The sequence below is a fragment of the Sesamum indicum genome, linkage group LG3 (assembly GCF_026168435.1).
Source record: "Sesamum indicum cultivar Baizhima isolate 11 linkage group LG3, ASM2616843v1, whole genome shotgun sequence".
Classification (NCBI taxonomy): Eukaryota; Viridiplantae; Streptophyta; class Magnoliopsida; order Lamiales; family Pedaliaceae; genus Sesamum; species Sesamum indicum.
In genome coordinates, this window is record NC_142659.1 from 29,818,635 (window position 1) to 29,827,138 (window position 8,504).

The window sequence follows — 8,504 nt, forward strand, 5'->3', positions numbered from 1 at the left end:
GAAAATTTTAAATTAAGTGGCTTCCAACTAATTAATTTTATTTTAAAATTAATAGTAGATAATTATTTTTTTATTATAATTTTTTTTATAATATAATGGACGTATCATTTTTAGAATTTTAATAAGTGTAACTTGTGATTAAATATAAAATAGTGAGAATCTCTTGAGTGTTTATTCCTATAATAAAAAAACATCCACACCCTTATTGGGGTACATTTTCATAATGTGCTCTTATTGAATTATATCGTTTTTCGGTAAAGGTAATTGCATTAAAAAAATTATAATGTACAGTCGTATGGCTGATGTTGTGTGCCATGGAATTTGCCATAATCTACACAAGGCTACCGTACTAATTTTATTCGGCAATTTTGCACTAAGTATACGTAATCTATTTTTGTCTAAAATAATGTTAGCCAATGCCGACGGGTCTCGATTCAATTGCTGAAATTTCCTCCTATTGCTCTCCTGCCAAATAGGATATACTAGAGATGCTAAAAGGTTGCGATAGGCGGTGTTAACTACATGCTTTCCTCGCCACTTTCGCGCATCAATCATCACATCAATCATCCATCCTCTGTTTGACCATGCAAATCGAACCTTCCTGCGTAAGATTCGAACACACTGCTTTGAATAAGGGCAAGAAAATAGCAAGTATTAGTGAGTCTCCAGCGTATCCAACGAGCAAAGAACACAATTTCTATTAAAATGTTGTAACCACGGACGATCCATGGTCGAGAGTCGTTCATGTAGAGCTAGCCATAAGATAAACGAATTCCGGGGGATTTTGAATGGGCCCATAAGGAGCGAATACCAACCTACCTTTGGACCTGAAGAATGAAAAATGTCATACACCCTCCTGTTGGTGTAGGGGCCTCCCCTCAAAGTGATCGAGTCGTGTGTGCCACGTAGCGGAGGCAAACTTTGAATGATGTTCAACATAATAATGTCCGCCTGTGTGTGTTTGGGTGTGAGCAGCAATGGCTAATGCCATACTCCATTGTGAATAACCTCTCTAAGGAGCATATTCGCCTGTGTGTGGGTGTGATAGGGGTCGTGTGGAAATATAGTCATTAAAATCCCATAAGATGCCAATGATCCTGCCATATATATATATATATATATATATATATTAATTCTCCATTACCGATCTTATAATGGATATGAGGTTGTAGTATATGTCGAAGTCTAAGCAATTTGCGCCAACTCCATGCCCCGAAATTGGCCTCAACTGTGCATATAGATTTGCCTTACAGTCTCATGGTGTAAATCCATGTTACTCATATAGAACCGCGGTATTTACTTACTATTTTCCAGATATGTCTAATCATAAGAGTCCGATTGAGGGCTGCTACATTCATGATTCCCTGTCCTCCTTCTTCCACCGGACGACACACTTGATTCCAGGAAACCTTCGGATATCCAAAGGTTGATGCACCTTTCCACAGGAACTGGCTGAACCGTTTCTCTATTTCCTTATTAACTCCTTTTGGCAAAACAAATGTCATAGCACAATAAATTATAGTGACATGAATACTGATTTAATGAGTTGAATTCTAGCTGCAAATGACAGCCGAATCGAAGCCAACCCTGCAATCTCTTATCGATAATTTACTAAATGGAATTTCTTATTAAAACAATATACAATAAGGAGTTTTGACTAATTATTTTTATATTACTATTGAGTTTTTGAATATTTTTATTTATATTTTCATATTAATTGACTTGAATATAAAATAGTAAAATATAATCATTCATGAATACGAAGTACAATTTTAATTTTGAAAAATATTTTTTATTTGATAGTACCAATTAATTTAGAAAGTGAATTACAAATAATAGAAGTAAATAGTTTCCTGATAAATAAAGCAATTATATCAATTTGTTTTGAAAATATAATTGTATAATATAAATGTTTCAATGACAGAAACATAAATAATATCATGAACTTAATATATTTTATGACTAACTATAATAATATATTTACTTGTAAAAATGTATTTGTACAATCTCCATAAAAGATAAATTTTCTTACGCATATATCACGTCGGTAAGTCCCCACAAGATCATTGATATCCGATTTCAATAATTCTTAACTTTGAACATTTAAAACCAAGGTCTAGACATATATTTTACAATCACCATCATAGGCATAATCGTGAGCTATAGTTATGTATAGCCTAGAGACTTCATCATATTCCAAAGTTGCTAATAGAATGCGGAATTTATTGATGTACATACAAGCTAGCTTTGCTGATGGACTCTACCTTAAAAGTTTTCTTGATATACCTCTTTGGATGATAGTTTGTTTTTAGTTTGTTGATGATGATTGTATACCAACGATTTCTCTCTTTTTTTTTTTATTTGCTATTGGTTGGCAGTGTTTCTTTCGTATGGTGAAGAGTTCAAAGATGTTCCAATTGTAAGCAGAGTAGTGGTAGAAGTACAGAACAAAAATATTTTCGAAAACAATGAATTTGAGTTTCAGTGATGTACCAATTTGCTATATTGTTGAGTTGAGCTGATTTTGATGTGCTTTGGGAGCTAATCAAGTAATAATTATACAACTAGAAATTGGTTTTGAATCAAAACTTTTATTTCTCTGGCTAAGAATAAGCCGGACCTTGTTGGGCAAAGCAACAATTTTCCACATACTACAAAGAAGGCAAAAGTACTACCGAACACACTTAATTCTTATTTACAATAGACTTTTTACATAGATGGTTGCTGGTGCAAGAGGGCTCCTACTCCGAGGTACTTGAACCCGAGTTGACATGAGAGCTGGTGCAAGATCATCTTCACCAACATTAAGCTGTTAGAATGAAAAAAAAAAAAAAACACAAACAAGAAAACATGTACAGAATTAACAATTAAAGTGAAAAACACGCAACATAATGACATGCAATAACAACTTACATCTTCTTTATCAACTTTTCCCATATTTAGGAATCAAGTAAAGTTGAAACCATTGCAATTTCCTTTGTATAATTCAAACCCAAAAGTGTCTGATTTCTATGAAACCCTCACGTTCTCAACATTCTAAGTTGGAAGCAATAGAATTACGAATTTTAAGGCCGCTTTAAATATGACGGGCGCAAGACAGTTTGGAGTTGAGGCCTTAATGAGAAGTAACCCTCCACCGTTTATTTTTGGTTTATTCTCGATTTCTTCATTATGTTAGGTTTTGTTCCCATGTCGCTTTATTAAAACTTTTTGTTTATGTTACATTTAAAACTCTTGTATAAATTTTACAGAAACACCATATTCGTTCATATCCTCATCATCTTAACTTTGGAGGTGTATCTAAGCATGGTTGGAAATTCCATAGCACACAATCACAAATTAGTTGATTTGTGAACTTCAAAAATAAAATGTCATATACTAAATTGCGTTACAGTTCTAGATGCCAATCTCATTATTCGTTTTTAAATTATTGGTAAAAATATCTTAAAAGAATTTTCAACACATTTTGTCAAGTTTCAGCACAATAATCATTTATCAAAAGAAAAGTTAATGATGTAGTTTTTTGAAAATATGAATAAATATGGCGTTGAATGCAATTTGACTAGAAATAGTAAACTGAATGCTTCTTAAAAATGTTCCAAAAAACTTCAAAAACAGTTTCAATCACTTTTATGAAAATAAAATTCAATAACAAATTCCACAAAGTCCAAAACATATGACTTTTCGTGCATTCATTCAAAAACAATTAAATGAATTCATCTATTGCTAATCAAAATATTTTGTTAATTTGTATTCAATATTTGCAAGTGTACTTCAAGCTAATCGCGAAAACATGAGTTTATTACAAAACACTTGACAAGAAAAACAAATATTTGAGTAAAAGATAAAAATTGATTTTTAGAACATGAATTTGACAAGGAAAACAAATCTTTAAGTGAAAGAGGAAAACTAATTTCCAGTATTATTATTTAGAAATAAAAATTAAAAAAGTTCTTCAAACACTGTATATGTTACCAAAACTCTTTGTTCCTCAAAAATTATTTATCAACTCATGAAATTATATAATACTCAGAAAAGATTTACCAAGTCCTTTTGAAAAGCAAATTTTAAATTGGCATCTAGACAACCGTTTCGCATTTTAGCATAGCATTTAATTTTCAAAGTTCACAAATAAAATAATTCAAGATTGTATGAAATAGATTCTTCAACACATGTTTCTATGATACACCTGCAAAAATAAGAGGATAATAACATGAACCAACATGGAGTTTGTAAATCCATACAAGAATGCCAAATGTATCAAAAACAAAAAATTTTAAGGCAAGCGCATGAAGAGAAAACCCAACACAACAAACGAACCAAGAACAAATTTACAAAAACAGAGGAGGGTTTATTCTCCAATTTAGATCTCAACTCTACCCTTGCATCCTTCACATTTTGAGCAGCCCCAAAACCCACAATTCTTTTCTTTCCAAACCAGAATGGTGATTACGCGGCTTTTCAAAGAAATCGGAGCAGTAAAATTGGGTTTGAATTATACAAAGTGTAAAACTCAATGGTTCAACCTTCTTGATTTCAAAATATGGAAGAAAAATTGACAACGAAGAATTAATAGGGGCATTGGTTACTTTTGCGTTAGAAACTAGAAGAGACGAATATGAAGATAGGTAGGCTACCATTAGGTTCTAAAATATCATCACAAAACACACATTAGCAGCCAACATATGTTTTAATTGAGCATTTAAATCCTACTTAAACTTTTGATTCCCACACAATCCTTATCGATATGAGGTTATCTACTTTGCACGAAATTAGCAAACCAAATTCAAACTCTAGCCCTCGCTCTTGTAAAGGACAAGTATGAATCACATATACCAAGTGACATGCTTCACTTGTAGAATCAAATAAACGCATGTTACAAGTATTACTGAAAAATGATATATCAACAACAAAACTTGCAAATAAAAGAATTCCTCCTAAATTACCAGTAACAACACAAATGTCACTGCGGCATGCTCTAATTTGAAGCATAAAAACAGATACTGCATAACCAAGAATATACCTTTCTAGATGGCACTTGAGAGAAAATATTCTGCTGGTCCATTAATTGGTTTAGGAAGTTTCATCACAGTCCCAAGAGAATATTAAGATACTAAAAGTCGAGTTAAATTAAGAGTAAGAGATGGATGGTGGCACTGAGCTTTCAGCGGATCACATATAAAGAAGTTCCATCACAGTCCCAAGAGAATATTAAGATACTTAAACTCAAGTTCAAATAAGAGTAAGAGAGAGTGGAAGGATGGCGGTCAGCTAGCAGTGGATCACATATATGCATTAAGAGATGAAGTGGGCAAATTGATCAGCAAACATAATGTTACTTTCTGCTCCTCAAGTAGACGAAGAGTCACTAATCAAAATGAAGATATACATGGTTTTCCATTACCTTCAAGCAGTAGTTTTACTCTGGATTGTGTAATTGAGAACATCAGCATCTTGCTCATATAGCTCCATATGTTAACAAGTGGAGCCAAAAAGTTTCGGCACCAAAGTCCTACGAGAACCAAGAATCATTGACAGAATTTTCAGAAAACTTCAAAAGATATCACTAGACAAACCTCTCACGTAGATACAAAATCATTTCTAAAGAAAACTTTTGTGAAAAGCTTGTAAGTGTACATATAATCCTTTTACATCAATGAAAATAATCTTTTCCGAAAAGAAAAAAAAAAAGAAAATCATTTCCGTTGCATTTTTGCATGCGTTTAGATTATATAACTTCCAGCAAAGAACTTTCTAAAACAGAAAATGCATACATTCATATTATTGCTACAGTCACATTCATATTAAAAGAACAGAAAATGCATACATTCATGGCCACTTGTCTCTGTAGCTGTAAGCATCAATCACAGCAAGGCCAGCAAAAATCGTGCCTTCTTCAAACGCTCAAACCTTTTTGAACAACTTGGAAGAAGCCCTGAAAACAGCTATGACACTCAAGTTTGTCTCATTGGAGTGAGAAGCCCTGCAAAGCGGAGTGGAACATGAGCTCTAACCAAAGCTCCATCCTTTGATGTATTCCTATCGAATGATTGTCAAACATTGAAGTTTCTGAGATTATATTTTGTTTAACAACAGAAAAAATTGGATATTGAGTCAAACACGGACATAAGTACACCTCAGAATGCTACAACCTTTATCATCGCATTGTCAAAATTATGGTGAATTTGACACTGACTCAAGCATGGGCAGAAGACAACCTACGACCGCTATACCCTTTATATTGCATTATTACAATTGCACAAAATCGGACCAACATATGATGCGAAATTCTAGGTTCTTTTTCTCTTTCTTCAACCCAAATTCACAATTTTCTAAAGCAAAAACTTGCTTCCTTATTATGAATCAGTCTAGCATGTCCTTGTTCCTATTACCTCCGAGAGAAAATACCTGATAAATTTGCATAGGAGTTCCCCTTTATCAAAGGGAATCAGAGCTTCCACCCACACCATCATATCCCGTTGAAGGAAAAAGTCAAGGATCACATAAGAACATTCAATCTACTGGTAGATATGTCCCATATAAAAGAGGACGGAGAAAAGAAGATCAGAAACCAATTTGTAATTATGCAAGATAGCCATGGAGAAGTACCTTTAGTTCTTCCTGGACTGCATTACAGAGAAATCATCTAACCCTTCACCAGTTAAAGCTGAGATGCATATGGCATCCACTTTTTTTCTTAGCTTCAGACTTGATCTTTTCCGGATCCTTTGCATTAGCGACCTGTAGAGATATGCATTAACCAGTCAAGAAGTGATGCTCTTACACTCCATTGCAACCAGTCAAACCTCTCGTATTTTGAAGGGAAGTTTGTTATAAATCTAAACCATCAATAAGTTGAGAATTAAGAACAAAACCAAGCATATTCAGTCAGTGACAACCGCACTAGGTTAGCACACTGTGTTAATGTCAGTCTAATGTCGTGTAAGAAATCAATTACTACCAAGGGTATGTATCAATAAGTCACGTTCATATATTAGAGAGAAACATATATAAGGCAACCCACACTCAATAAAGTGGATGAGAGTTAATCTGAATGCCTTATCCTCAACCACGGTGGTATCATTGTGTAGTGCAATCTTGAGTTTTCACACTATCTTATTGGGTCGGCGATATTGTTGACGAGTTATCAGATAGGAAAATCAGAAACTATAAACAGAACATAAGAATGATTGTGCATATTTAAGAACAAATGACAAATAAATCCTACTACCTTGTTCCACATAATTAATTTAGGGGATTGATGATGTATCAAGTTCTGCAAGAACTTTTTCCACAGCGTAAATCTGTTGCTCTGCCAGTGGATGGCTGATCCAAATTGAACAATGTAATTAGGAGCTGTATAGTTGAGATTTGCAGTCTACTCTTCAAATGGTCAATCATACCTAATATCCACCACATGTACTAGAAGTGATGACTCATATATCTCTTGCAGAGTTGCCCTACAAGCAGCTACCTAGAAGAAAAATGATTGGTTGAAAGAAACATCAATTAAATAAAACAGCCAAGATTTAATTCACTGAACATAACAAAACACAATCAGAAATAACGGGGAATGACCATGACATAGGAGAAATGTTCATATGAGTCTTGTTGGTAACTTCTGGATGAAGCCAACAGTGTCAGTTAAAAGAAACTCCTTCCCATTCTTCATCCAAACAAAAGAGAGTACAAGAATTCCCTACATTTAGGGCACGCAAGGAAGATATATAGTCAAAAAAAGTACAGGGAAAAAAAAAAAAAAAGAGTAAAACAGTGTAATTCAAGAATTCGGTGATCTTCAAGAAAGTTTTCCGTCGGGCAGACAAATTTATTGAACCAAGATACATTTAATTTCACAATGCAAGAACCCTAAATCAAGAAACTTAAATAAAACTCACTTGTTTTGAGTTGATGACTTACAAGAAGTACCTACCTGAAGAAGAAGAAAACCGAGGCTGGGGGCTGGAGGAGGATGAAGGGTGTGTTGTGAGTTTCAAAACGGTAACAAAATTTGCCCGTTAAATATCTAAATACACCCTATTGTACTTTCACGGGCCGGGCCGAGAAACTCTCCATTAAACTCCAAGTTGACAACTTACAAATTTAGGGACTAATGTGAGAAAAAAAAATTTAAACTCATCATTTTATCCCAAATTATAATTTGATTAGAATGATCAATTTGAGACAAAGTTAAAGTTTAGAGATGCTAACGTCAAGAAATGAACTTGAAAAACTAAAATGATTCTAAATGAAACATAAGGAATTAACTATAATATTTAACTCTAACAATATATATATATATATATATATATATAGTACTTCTAATTCCTCTAAACTACTTAGAAGATGAATGATGTATCTAACTAAATAGGCAAATAATATTTTGACACGCTTAATTTGATTGGAAAGATCTTATATATTTATAACAAAAAAATGAATTACTAGAGGGCACGTTAAAATTTAAAATGAATAGCATATGAATAACATATAAATACTAACCCAAA

The 8,504-nt window shown here is 33.3% G+C and overlaps 1 long non-coding RNA gene across 5 annotated transcripts; it reads right to left on the reverse strand.

Moving 5' to 3' along the window:
• Positions 1-2,571: 2,571 nt before the first annotated feature.
• LOC148788875 (uncharacterized) lies at positions 2,572-8,029 on the reverse strand. 5 transcript variants are annotated; one of them, XR_016064433.1, is made up of 8 exons: positions 7,934-8,029; positions 7,579-7,699; positions 7,404-7,470; positions 7,232-7,326; positions 6,610-6,741; positions 5,828-5,983; positions 5,405-5,512; positions 2,572-2,809 (listed from the first exon to the last, which is right to left on the reverse strand). It is a non-coding gene; the product is annotated as an uncharacterized LOC148788875 (long non-coding RNA). The 5 variants fall into 5 exon arrangements; XR_016064434.1 differs by having other exon boundaries at positions 2,572-2,793; positions 7,404-7,474; XR_016064431.1 differs by having other exon boundaries at positions 7,404-7,474.
• Positions 8,030-8,504: the final 475 nt, after the last annotated feature.